Genomic DNA, 14,359 nt, shown 5'->3' on the forward strand with positions numbered 1-14,359 from the left:
GAATGATTGAAAATTCATATTTAAAGTCTCATATTTCTTTTACAAAGAAAAATTGGTATTTTTTTTCATAATTTTGATGAAAATTCTAACAAAAATATTATTATTATTTTGCTATTATTAAGTATTGAAAAGTTTTATTGTTGATTAAGATGTTACAGTTCTTATTCATTAAGTTTGAAAACTTTCTGCCCAAGGATTTTGAAATATTTTTTCTTACTACTCTTTTTGATGCTTAACAAATTTAATTTTAAGTACCTATAAATCTTAATTTTCTTGTCTAAGATTTATTTCGTTTTATTTTACCATTATTGTTTACATTTCAACCTGATTTCGTATGTACTTATTGATTTATTAATAATGATTTATTACCTATTGATTATGAAATGATTATTATTTAGTATAAGTTGTTATATTTACAACATCATGATTAATAGGATTATCCATTTTAGGATTTGTGTATGTGATCTTGTGAGTGTCATGTGCATGGAATGTTGTATGGTACAAACCAATCCCCATCCTTCTATCCTAAAATGTGAGGTATTATGAGTCCTAGTGAGGAGTATAATATTGTGTATGCATTTCACGGGGTTTCATTTAGTTAGGAGCAAAATTGTCACGTTTTCGGGATGTGGCCATTCTCATGTGATTATGGTGAGTTGAGTTTAGTGAGAAATGTTGCTAGTGCTCAGCGCAAAAAAACCTTGAATCTCGTTAAGGAAGTTAATTTGACTTTCAAACGGGGGGTGTGTCTTAACCTCTTTTCGAGGAAGCTTGGTGTTTATCAAGTTCGAAATTAATTCCTTATCATTATCCTAAATTAAGCGCAAATGTCGTCTTGTTTGACTTTCCTTTCATAAAGTGACGCGGTATGGATTGTTTATATGCGCCCACGTTTTTTCACTTTTGAATGAGACATGAGTGTGTGAAGATTTCGGAGAACAAAATTGGGCCTATCATTGGTCTCATAGTGCGTGAACAACCCTAGTATACCAGGGATTTGAAACCATAAGAACTTCAGGTAGAATTTGTTAATTTTATTAAGAAGAATGGTGTATAGGACGATTATATGTAGTTTTAAAAAGGCTTTAGCCAGCTAAGCATGAAACTTAATTATGATTAATATATGTTTTAGTAATTTTTATGTGCCTTTATTTTTGCATTTAACAATGATTTATTAAACCAAATAATTTTCCTTTAAAGCCAAAGTTTCCAAAGATTCTTAACCGTAGAGAAAAATGATTTTTAAAAAGCAATTAAGACTACGTGGTTATAAATAACTGGAATTATGAACTAATTGATTTTGTAATTTCAGGACTTTGAAATAATTTCATCAATAAATCTATATTCAAACCTGCTGTTGAAACTTGATGGTTCCTGGTATTGGGGGTTTGTATGTTCGCCAACAGATCTCGAGAACTTCCCGCTAATTCGGAAGTCATACTCAACCAAAGTGTCATGGTTGAGACAATCGTAGTAATTATGTTATAATGTCTTCAAAAGTAATATCCTTATAAACTTCTTGTTTTTAAACAATCATACGACAGAATAACATCAATTTTTGACATTTATGAATTACTATAAGTTTTTGTTTGTCCGACTTATTTCATGGATGTCATCATCCTTGTTAATATGATATTATTAAATATTATTATTAAACACATTTCTTTAAAGAAAGTTGAAGAGAAAAAGTTTGATTACAAAATTCTTTGGAAAGTTTCACAAAGTATTTTCTCTCTTATATGCTGCCTTCTTTTCCTTTTCCTCTTTTTTTTTTCATTCTTTCTCTCTTGTAAATATTAGTGCTTCAATCTTAGAAACAAATAAAATGATTGTAAGTAAGATTTGTACTTTAAAAAGTGTGGTTATATAAAAAATCATGCACGTAGTAAATTGCTCTGTTTTTTCCATATATTAAATAGATGCTAGGAGCACAGCCGGCTATATGAAATAATCCTATTATATAAAGTGGTAAGCGTTTTTTGTCTGTCCCGAAGGATCTCGCTAACCGCTGAACCGATATTGTTCTCCTTTACATTGAAGCTTCTTATAGGTCCTGGGAAGGTTTTAAACTATTTTTTAAGAGGGTGTCTTCTCCCCCTCTCCCCCCAAAAAGATTTGTATAACTCTTTTGAAACTTAAATTTAAAATAGGATGAGGTCGCCGACCTTTTCTTCTCCTACCATGCAGTGCAGTGCCCCTAGAGGCTTCTAGGGGCGTAGCCGCTAGTATGAAATAAAGTAAGAAATGAGAAAAAAATCAAATCCTAATTGATTTCAGCTTTTATTTTAGCAAATATGTGTGTTCTATCTTTTAAACTTTTACATGCGTGATATTAAATTAGTTTTCAAGGTTTCTTGACAGATTGGCTCTAATCTTAGATTAAACCATGAAAAAGAAAGAATACTTTGTACAAATTATGATTTATTGAGACAGAATCATATTTCTCGCATCGTATTATAATCAGCCTTCCGCGGATATAGAAAGACAATTATAAGATTATAACCAGTTTTTTGGCCCCGAGGTGCCGAAGGCACGGGCGAAAAAAAACTTGTTTTGATCTTATGATTGTACATTTTTATAATCGTAGAAAACTGGATATAATACGATGCTAGACATAGTTTTTTCGTATGGATGAGAACCAGTTCCTATCCACCGGATTCGAATGAATACGAGAAAATACATTTTTGCCTCTATTTATACTTTATTGAATATGGTGTTTTTATTAAGACCTAATGACCACCCTTTTGAGTGATGATTTCTGCAAATGATAAAACCATTTTATGGGTAGTAACTCAAAAAGAAAAAGGAATAGGTGAAATATTTATAAAAAATATTTAGGTATTGGAATTATTTTAAGATCAAGAATAATAGTTTTACTCATTATTCATCATACTTCCTAATTAATTTTTTTTTAAAGCGAAGCTTTTCTATAATTAGGGTCGGTCCGTCGGTTCGTCCGTACGTCCGTCCGTCACAAACGGATAGCTTTTTTCATTAATTTAGGCATTTTAGAATTGTCCTATCGATTTCAAACTTTGTATGGGCATTCCTTTAATAGTTAGGTACGATTTAGAAAGCGTAGCAACTCTATAATCATAACAAGAATGTCCGTACGTCTATTTTAAACATGTTGATTTTTTTACTTTTTTAACAAAAATTTTTTATGTGATCTAATCATCCGATTGATCTGATTTTTGGTATATTGATTTCTAGGACAACAAAGTATAATGTAATAAGCGAAGCAACTTTATAATCAATTCCTAAAAATGTAAGTATGTCCATAAACATTATCCTGAATCAAGCAGTTTTTCAACAAACTTACTTACAATTTTGCTTTGACTCTTATACATTTATATTATGATTATTCAGTTCTGACACTATACAAGTGTTAATGTCTGTTTGTCCTACCGTTTCAGTGCTTCGCTTTTATGGATGTTGTCATCCTTGTTCTGTTGTTGAAGCCTTTTAAGACATGAAGATATATTTTGATTTCAGCATTATTGTCAATTCAGTTGTTTCTTGTAGAAGTGAATCAAGCAATATTAGCTTGTTCGTTTTAGATTCACAATAGGTAAACCATTTTCTTTTTGTTATCTTCCTGTTCCTAAACCACTGGATCAGTCCCATATGTAACCTTTTCATAAGAGGATACAACAAATGACTTAAGTGTATAAAAGGAAACTATTATTTAGAATTGTTTTGAAAATTAAAATCATATTCAATAATATAATTATTGGTATTATCATGTTATTTTTAAATCAGGATTTTACATAATGCATAATATACAAAATCTAGTCATAAATATACTAGAAATAATTAAGCTAGAAAAATAAAAAGAATCTAATAATTAAATTAGTTTTTGTCAGCAGCCAAAACTGAAAAAAAGATTTCAATTTCCAGCTGCCTTTAATTTCCTAGTTCTTCAGCTGTTATCTAATTATTAGATTATTCAAAAAATGATCTGCGACCAACTAAATGTTCATTATATAAAAGGAATTTAAAACTTTGGTTGCCTCACAATATTTGTAAACTAGTTATAAAGAAGTATTAGAGTGTACTTTTAAGTATATATGCATGCATAATCAAAGAGTATTGAGAATGGTTGTAATAAAAAAGTGATTACGACCCTGATTATGCCTATTGGGTACCTATTCATGTATTCATACTAAACATGATGTCATCAACAGATTATATTTTTATACAAGAGATTAGGGTTTTAGTCACAGAGCTTCTATACAAGTCATACTCTTAGTTTCATAAACCCTTCTCAAGGGTACATTTTACCGCATTGTTAATCTATAAAGCTTTAAACTTTACGAAAAAATATAGATCTGTTAGTTTATAGGTTACTTGGATCTTACTGCACTCAATCACACCTACATCCCTTAAATAAATTAAAAGGGCTTTGAATTTTACTATTTTTGTTGAAAAATAGTAGTGGAGGATGTAGAATATAAGTGGATATTATGACAGAGGAAATATCTTCGTCAATTCAACATGGAATTGTTAATGAGTCAGTTCGTAAATCCAATAGGAGAGAAGGATGGGGTTAGGATGCGGAAGGGGGGAATCGTTATATTAGCCCGCTCAAAGTTTCACTTTATAATAGAACATGAAAACCTAGTGCAAGATCCAAGTAATATGTATCCATCAAAACATTTCTGTTGTCCTAACTTATTCTTGACTTAATTTAAGTCTCCCTCTCAATGACCTACCTATTTGAATATAAAAGATGAAAGAACAAAAGTTCTAGGTCAAATGTCCCAACAAATCATATGATTGTACATGGATAGGTTGGAAGAAGACAAAATAATAAGAATAAAATTAGGGAATTGTTAGTTTTCAGTACACAATACTTTAGGGCAAGTGTCCAGTATACCACAGTAGCAAATTTAAATATATAGCTCATAGAAAATATCTATCACACCAAACCAGAAAGTTAGAAACTAGGAAATGATCAACTAAATCAGTAAAAAAGTAATGTAATAGACAAAATAATAGTTATGAAAACTAACAAGTAATACAAAAATTCACAAGTAAGACTTATTTTATAATATTTACTTTAATGTTCAAACCTTTGATACAGACTATTTACCATGGATCTAAAGGGATAAACCATTGCCTGATATATAAAATTATGTACATCCCCAATGATGATACACATAGTTACCCCTTCTGTAGGTGAAAATTAGTGGTTAAAACGTTTGAACACTCAACTTAATGAATCAACCAATCAAAATGCACTAAAGTCCCAAAAGTTGTTATGCCAACGTTATTATAAAACTTTGGGGACTGGTGTAATAAACAGCCCATTGTACCCTCTCACTCTCTCTCTGTTATTTTGCACTGCAAAGTCAAATACATATAATAATAAAGTGTGTGAAATGTAGGAGTCAAATAGAAATATATTCCACTACATTGAAATCAAGACAAGTATACACTCAAATAAACATTTTCCAAACTTTTGTGGGGGGGGGGACCTTTCCATAAACCCACTTTTGTTTCATTTAAACTAATTCTATATAATAACCTAAAATAACCTAACCTTATTTAAAGTGTTAGAAAAACAAATGAATCTCCTCCCCCCCCCCCTCCCCCCACTTAAGGCCGTTTTTATGACATATCGACTAGTCTAGGGCAGGTTTTAGCTTATTAAACCTCTCCAAAAAAATTGCATAAAAATGCTACACTTTTGTTAGAAAATGAAGGGGGCTTAAATGTGGACTACTTAAATCTCCTGAAATTATAAAAATTGTATAGAGAATTGAATGTAGTATAATACAGAGCTCTTGACACCAATTCAATATGTGATAAAATACTCACTACACCTATAAAACAATACATACAGACACAAATGCAGTGCATTAACCTGCAGAAATCTAATAAAAAAGGTTTGACAATTTTACTACAAGAATTACAACAATCCAAAAATATATATCTAACTCTAAAAATTAGATTACTACAAATTCAATTACAAATAAAATACATATAAATGATAAGCTATTCAGGGAAGCTTCACAACTAGTTACAAACTGGCTTTGATCCCATATTTGAATTCAAACTATAAAATTTATATTTTCTCTTATCAGACCTTTGTCTTGCATTTCACAGACAACTTCATCTTTGTTGTGTAAGAATAGTTATTTCTCGCATTGTATTATAAACAGCTTTCCGCGGATATAATATGATGCTAGACATAGTTTTTTCGCATGGATGAGAACCGGTTCCTATCCACCGGATTCGAATAAATACGAGAAAGGAGATTATTGAATTAATTATTAGATTAACTGGTGTCTTTAGTAATCTTTTCATTAGAAGGAGATATTAAATTCCACAAAGAAGACATCCGGATGGACGGATAAAGTGAGCTTTAGAGTAGCTTTGGTGCACAAAACTAATAGCACTGTTATACTTTTCAAATTAATCCGGTCAAAATTTTTATTTGGTGAACTAAAAGCGTTAATTAGATGTTTTAGATACTATAACTACTACAACCTCATTTAAACTAATTGGTCGTCATTAGATAGAGTATAGAGATATGCCAACTAAATTATATTTAGGAAACTACCCTGTCAATATTTTGTATTAATATAAGTGTGCAGTCATGATTTCATGACTCATGGAAAATTCTATAACATTTCAGCTATTGTCACTTTTATAATAAACCATATTGTCGACACGGGGTCTTTAACACCCCCCAAGGTTCTCTCTCCTGCAATAGTCCCAATTAAGGCTAGATATGCAATTGTGATTTTGATAACATCTACTAGAAATTCTAATAGCAAAGAAAGATATCACAATGTAGGTATGCTTAAATATTCTACACAGTTTTCTAAATCTTTCCCTTGTTACATAAAAATAAGGGCTCGGCACCTCAGCCGCACATAAGCCTCATATTAAAACTCATTTGTGTGCAAAAAAGGAATTTCCTAAAAGATAGATTGTCTGTTAAGGAACAGGTTTAAACATCCAGCTAAATTTTTAAGTTTCAATCTGACGATTTCACTGCGTCTTACGCGCGGCTGCCGAGCCCCGATAAAAAGTGTATTTTCATCTCCGTAACACAATTAATCAAGCTTCTTCTAGCAGTTCTACATTGAGGACTCAGTTGTACCAACTTTTTATACAATAAGCATGCGAGCCAATAAATACTGAATGAGCCAACACTTTCAACAACAAATAACAAGGATCACAACCTACATTAGTTGCGCAGTGCACTATGAACAAATATGAAACAATTTATTAAACCATCACATTTTCTAAATCAAGCTTATGACAATCTTTCTACTTTTTATAAAGAATCCTTATAATAAAGTAACAGGTTGTCTGTCTGTCTATTTGTTTGTTTGTACCGAAGGATCTCACTTTTTCGATGTGGTTCTCCTTTACAGGGTAGCTTCACATAGGTCCGGGAAAGTTTAAAACTGTTTTGGGGTACCACTTTACTTTTTTACTTTTTAAATCTAAAATAAAAAGAAAGGTTATCGAATTCAACTCTCTCCTCCTCAAGTGCCCCTAGAGAACTCTAGTGCAGTGTATATAGGACTAAAAGACGGACAAAAACGCAATGACAAACCTTCCTCCTTAAGAATTATCTTTCTTTCAGAAGACGGACAGCCATGTAGAAATAAAAGCTATTATCGCTCATAAAGAAAGGTGTGCAAAAAAATAAATGAATAGAAAGACTGATGAAAATATAAAAGAAAAGCTGGCAAGGAGAAAAATTAAGAATAGAAACGCATAGATAAAATAAAAAGATTTAGGTAGAAAACTTAAAAAAGAGTGACAGTCAGAAAGAGAAAACAGCCAAAAAGGACAAATAAATTGAATAATTGAACCTAAAAAAGAAACGAAAAAATGGATTATATCATATGTGACGTCATAAAAATGAGAAGGTATGAGAGGAGAAGTGGGAAAGGAAATCCCTAAAATAGATGTATTATTATGATGTCACACATGACACTTTCCGCTGTCCCCGAAAAAATACAATTGACAAAAAAGAAAGACACTAGACGTAGTATAGCAATAGCATTTTAAACATTGAAAATCAATAGTAGCTGCTTCTGAAAATGCTGACATCTAAAAAAAAATAACACTGTCATACAATGATCATGAACACATTTTCGTCAAATTACGATGATATACGTCAATATGTACAATAGTGTAATTGTATTGTTACTTTTAACGTATACAGCTTTGAAATATAGCCTTTTTCTTTATTTTTTGTTGACAGGTGCGTGCTCAGAGAACTGAGTGTGAGGGCTTTAAGGGGATGAAAAGGGGAAGACATGCCTCCCCAATGTAAATTATCTTACACGTTATTTTCATTACGATTATGCTCTACCCTTTTGGTACTTTGAAAGATTTTATCCTTGTTTTATCTGATTTATATATTTATTTTTGTACTTGCAATCAAAGCAATGCATCTCTTTTATCTTCTTGTTCCATTAGCAATTCTTATTTGTCAAGGATGTCTATATACATGTAAAGATAAACTACATGAAAATGAATATAATTACTTTATGAGTTGTAATCAAGGCTTACAATTAAAGTTTATTCTTGAATCGAAACAATCTTTGTTCGTTTTGTGTAAAATTGCTATAAAAAAACGGGTACACCGACATACGTACTAGGATGGCAAACGCACTACAGCGACAAACGTACTAAGAGGAAAAAACTACCTTAGGTTCTAGGTTAGACTAAGTTATATTGAGTACAGGGTAACTCAATATATCACACAGGTTTAGGGCACGAGTCAACAGTGCTTAGGCACGCAGGAAAAGTCCCCTCCGGACCACATACCCCCCCCCCTATAATTTTCATTTTTAAAAGCGAATAGTCCTATCGATTTCAAACTTTGCAGGGTGATTCCTATAGTAGTTAGGTACGATTAAGAAAGCGTAGCAACTCTATAATCGTTACCAGAATGTCCGTATGTCCATTTAAACATTTTGATTTTTAACTTTTTTAATAACATCCGATTATTTTGATTTTTGGAATACTGATTCCTAGGACAACAATGTACAATGTTATAAGCAAAGCATCTCTATAATCAAGTCCTAAAAACGTAAGTATGTCCTTAAACATTATCCTATATTTCTGCAGTTCTTCAACAAATTTAATTAAAATTTTTATTCAACATTTATACATTTATGTTCTGATTATTCAGTTCTGACACACTGCAAGTATAAATGTTCGTTTGTCCTACCATTTCAGAGCTTCGCTTTTATGGATGTTGGTCATCCTTGTATCAAATATATTTTGGGATTCTGTTTTCGCTTGGCACTTTGAGGGAAAGAACCAGCTGATGGACATAAACTTATAAAGACTTCGCTTAAATCAAGAGTACGACTGTAGTATTATCTTGCAATAAAGATAAAAACTTTCTTAATCTAATAAACAGACACATAAAAGATTAAGTAAATCATGAGTAAGAGATGTTATAATCATACTTTTATAACTATATTCCATTCATCTTTAATCTTAATTAATCTTTTTTATAGTTAATTAGATAAATGTAGTATTAGATAAATTTGGGTATTTTCATTGAAAGTTGATGGGTTGGTTAAAAACTAAAATATCAGCCAATAATTTTAATTAACATGGGATATTTTTGTTTATTAAATTATCGACCATTGTCTAATCCCCTAAGATCGCTGATTTGAGACCAATAGAATAAGTTTATTAACCTTGAAAAGCTGAAAAGATGAAAAAATAATCATATTTACAGTTGACAAGTTTATAATTTCTTGACATTAAGATGCGCTGCATGCCCTCTTTGCACTTTAAATACTCGTGCATATTGCATATATTTATATTAGGGATCTTCACTTTTAAAATAAAAGAAATTATGATAAGTAGTTTTATTGATACTTTTTTAATCTAAAAGTTCTATCAGCTTTCTTATAGCACTCTATTTCTAAGGTATTTTTTTATATTTTGTAAGAATATATGACATAACCAAAGCATTTGATGTTGAGATTACACAAATATTTGCTTTGTATTTAAATTGGTCAATAAAAATGTAAATATAATGGCCTGTCATTGATAATTTAGTTTGTGTATCGGAATATGATAGATCATTTAAATTGTATGGCGTCTTTTTTTATAGGCACTATATAGAGCCTTCTAATTAATTTAACAAAATGACAATTTGGGACATTCCTGATATCTTTATATGTTTATGTTTAAATGTTTATTTTTGAATATCCCTAATGCATATCATACACTATAGGACATATACATATATGTACATTATGGCACATCATAAAGCTGGCCCATTAATAACATTTTTCTACAAACTTGGTTCAATTTCTTGCAAATTGTGCAAATTTTCTGCTTCAATTATTCTGCAAAGGGAGCTGGTGTGAAGGGCAAGGGCGTATCGTGAAGATTAACTTAAGTAGAGCAGCTACTTTACAAATAAGTTTTTTCTAATGTTTGGAAGCATTTTATATATATATATAAATATTTAATTTATGAAAATATTGAAAAACCACCATTAAAAATAATTTGTTTAAGATTTTAAACATTTTCCAATATATTGTTGACAAATAATCTTTTTCTTCATATAATTTTGCTAGCTTATTGGTGTGTTTTACTTCTTTTGGAATTAATTATACTTGTTGAACTTTATCTATCATTGCTGTATAACCTTTGGAAAAATTTTCCCTTTTTAGGGTTAAAAATTACTAATTTTATCATTGTGTGTGACGGACTGATGGAGAACCTAATAAAAGTGGCTGACTCAGATTATGACGTCAAAAAAAGGGTTCTGTAGTAATAATAGGATGTCAGAAAAATATCCTAATCCATCTCCAGACTTAAATATAAAAATAGAATATCCTTGGATGAATTTAAAAAGGAGAAACCGATAAGATAAGTTCAGTAGTTATTTAAATCTTAGACAAAAAAAACTTTACTATGCTTTATATAAAAGGAGCCGGGGGGAGGGGGTGGGGGATCAATAACACTATATTTATTCAGAACACGCCCCTGGCGTTAGTGGGCAAGTAAGAATGCATGTCAATCTTTCTTTTTATCACAGAATTGATCACATTCAGAGCATAATTTAACTTTTACTTCGCCACTTTGTCATACAAAAGACTAGAAAAATGGACTATTCTAAGGAAAAACATTATGGAAACAATATAATTCTTAAAGTCTTACATATAATTATAATTGAAAATCACAAACTTTAAATAATTGACTAGCGGTTACGTCCCTATAAACCTCTAGGGGTATTTAAGGTGGGAGAGGGAAAAGTTGAACTGGCCATTTTTGATTTGAGTTTGAAAAAGAAAACAAACATTTTGGGGGAAGGAATAATTTCTATCTGGAAGGAGGAGCTACTCTCCCCAAAATAGTTAAAAACCTTTTCTGGACGTACAATAATCTTCTTTATAAATAATATCCTTCGCTTCAGACGAAAAAAGCTTTTACTTCTTTATATAATGGTACTAGCGGCTTCGCCCCTAGCCTCTAGGGGCTTTGTCCCTAGGAGGTTTGATTAAACCAATTTTTCTTATTTTAGATTTAAAAGAAAACTTTTTAAAAAATTTCTTTGGGGGGAGGACTTTTTTTTTGGGGGGGGTGGGCCCTGGGGGTAGTCGACCCCGCTATTTTAATTTTAGTTTTAAAAAGAAATTTATTTATTTTTTTTTTGGGGGGGGGGGTATTTTCATTTTTGGGGGGGTTGTTGGTGTCCCACCCCCCAAGAAAATTGTTATAAACCTTCCCGGGACCTATGAGAAGCTACCCTGTAAAGGTGAGATCCTTCGCTACAAACAAACGGTCAAACAGACACACAGGCAAACAAACACAGACAGACATCGTTCTACTTTGTATTATAGAAAAGCTTGTTATCGAATGTCTGTAATGTATTCCTTTAAAATATTAAAGCTAGCTATGTAGGGACTTTTACATCCTTAGTTCTGGTTATAAACCTTTTATATGACAAATTGAACCATATCAATAAAAGTCAAGAAACTAATTCTAAACAAGGATGACAACATCCATAAAAGCAAAGCTTTTTCTTTATGGCTCAGAACCCATTATAATCCAGCTGAAATAAATCACATTGGAAGCCATACTTGATAATTGAATATAATTAACTATCCTTGTAATATGTTTGTCTGTCTGTCTTTCTGTTTGTCCGTTTGTCTGTCTGTTTGTACTGAACTTTCTAACCGTTGAACCGATCTGGTTCTCCTTTACAGGGTAGCTTGCTAAATTTCCTGGGAAGGTTTATAACTGTTCTGGGGGAGAGTACCACAATCCAAAAAGAAACCGCATCTAGAAAAAAATTACCCCCCACCCCTAAAAAAATCCCCACCCAAAAATTGTTTTTTTACTTTTTGTATTTAAATATTGAGTATAAAAAATGGGTTATTTAATTCAACTCCCACACCCCTATCAAGCTCCCTAAAGCTTTAAGGGGCGTAGCCGCTAGTTAAATATACTCTATTCATAAATTCAAAGTTTCTGCACTAACAAACACAAATAAACACACACACACACATTCAGCCAAAAAGACCAACATCTTATGCAATTGGTTCATTTTACATAGGGGATGAAAAACAATAACCAACAGACAATCAAGCCTTTGTTTGCACAATCCTTGTCTGTAAGGTCTAACATTTCTAACATTGTGTTGCACCTGTTTAATAAACAAGGCATTACCACTTTTTTAACACTTAGTATCACATGCTGCACATGCCAGCATAAATCCTGTTTTTAAGTACTTTGGTATGACGCGGTTTGGTCCAGACCCACATTCCCGACGGCAAATATCCACGCTACAATTTACGCTTATGCCACGGGCAATGAACATATAAGCATAGATGGATAATCCAGATAACTACCTGGATCCAGTGTTGGGGACAGTGTTCGTTTGCTAGCTAATCACTTTCTGCTCTTATGTAGCGACTTACTGTATTAATATTTCCGACGCTGTTGGCTGTTATCTATAATACAAAGTAGAACGATGTCTGTCCGTCTGTCTGTCCGTCTGTCCGTCTGTCCGTCTGTCTGTCCGTCTGAAGCTTAAGATCTCGGCAACCGCTGAACCGAATGGGCTCTACTCTTCAGGGAATATACCTACTGGTCCTGTGGTGGTTTTAAGATATTTTCTTGGGGGGTGGGACACCCCCAACCCCCCCAAAAACAAAAAAATACCCCCCCAATTTTTTTTTTTTTTTTTTTTTTTTTTATTGCAGAAGATTTCCTTGGTTTTTTTTTTTTTTTTTTTGCAGGAGATTTCCTTGGTCCTTTTACGAATTTCACCTTAATTTTTTTTTTATCACCTCTTGGGGCAAAGCCCCTAGAGGCTAGGGGCGAAGCCGCTAGTTAAATATATAACTCAATTGAAAGTCAGCACAGAATCCACGGGATGGGAACATACAGCTATTCAACCCTTCCCCCTCTATTATTTCACTTAAGTCCACAGGCCTAATAATTTACCTGTAAGTAAAGTTGTCTTGATCAAGTATACATAGAAACCACAATTCTCCTGGGAGCTTAACCTGAGAATCCTTCAAGGGAATTCTGAAGATACAAACGAACAAGGACAAGTATTACCAATATCAACCTCTCTAAAGATTTAAATTGACAGTGATTTTTTAATGATTTAGGGGATCTGCAGCCGCTTGTAAATTGCAGTGTGGGTTGTCTTGGTGGCCTTAAATTTGTAAAATTTAGATTCAAGTTAACCTGCTTTTTTCTCCATTAAAAAAATAATATTGGGAGTTTCAAATTTAAAAACTGTTTTAATATCGTACTGATAAAATCTTGAATAATTAATTGATTAGATAGGAAGTTTTTACTACTAATGAAACACAATCTCAGATGAATTTATTGATATCCCTTCCGGTTGCATGAGTTAGGTAATGTTAGGGTAATGGACAAGTAATATACAAAAGAAAGTAGTAAAGAAATTGAGGTTTGTTAAAACTGGGGCTTTTCTATAATCTATAGAGTCTGTAAGTCATAACGTAAGAAACTATGTATTTTGTAAGATATATTTTTATTAAAATATTTGGAGCGTATTTACTTTACAATTCAATCACAAAATATAATGTATCCATGCTTTTCTGTCATACACAAACTAAATTAGAATTTTCATATAAGAGTATAAGTTTTTTTTGAAAGTTTCGCTTTTATTTATATTGCTATCCTTGTTATGGTTTAAATGAGTCATCGAAAATGAAAAATAGATGAAAATTACTTTAGTCTAACTCTAAAGTTCACAAAAATTCTAATATTTTGTTTAGATATTTCTTCCACTCACCAAAAAATAACCTGTATGAATTGGTGAAATATTGGCTTTTACGTTATTATATTTACGTCAATTTTGGGTCTG

General features: G+C 31.8%; 2 protein-coding genes across 2 annotated transcripts in view; one reads left to right on the forward strand and one right to left on the reverse strand.

Moving 5' to 3' along the window:
* Positions 1–3,544, reverse strand: part of LOC145307624 (zwei Ig domain protein zig-8-like) — a 337,849-nt gene extending 334,305 nt beyond the window's left edge. The window contains exon 1 of the mRNA XM_080150096.1: positions 3,518–3,544. The gene's annotated coding sequence lies outside the window, so the exon portion shown is untranslated. The remainder of the gene's footprint in view (positions 1–3,517) is intronic.
* The window catches only part of LOC145307628 (reticulon-1-A-like), a 285,455-nt gene that overhangs the window by 23,438 nt on the left and 247,658 nt on the right, over positions 1–14,359 (forward strand). The gene's annotated exons all lie outside the window — the stretch shown is intronic.

This window comes from Acartia tonsa, chromosome 2 (assembly GCF_053477335.1).
Source record: "Acartia tonsa isolate MP-2025a chromosome 2, ASM5347733v1, whole genome shotgun sequence".
Classification (NCBI taxonomy): Eukaryota; Metazoa; Arthropoda; class Copepoda; order Calanoida; family Acartiidae; genus Acartia; species Acartia tonsa.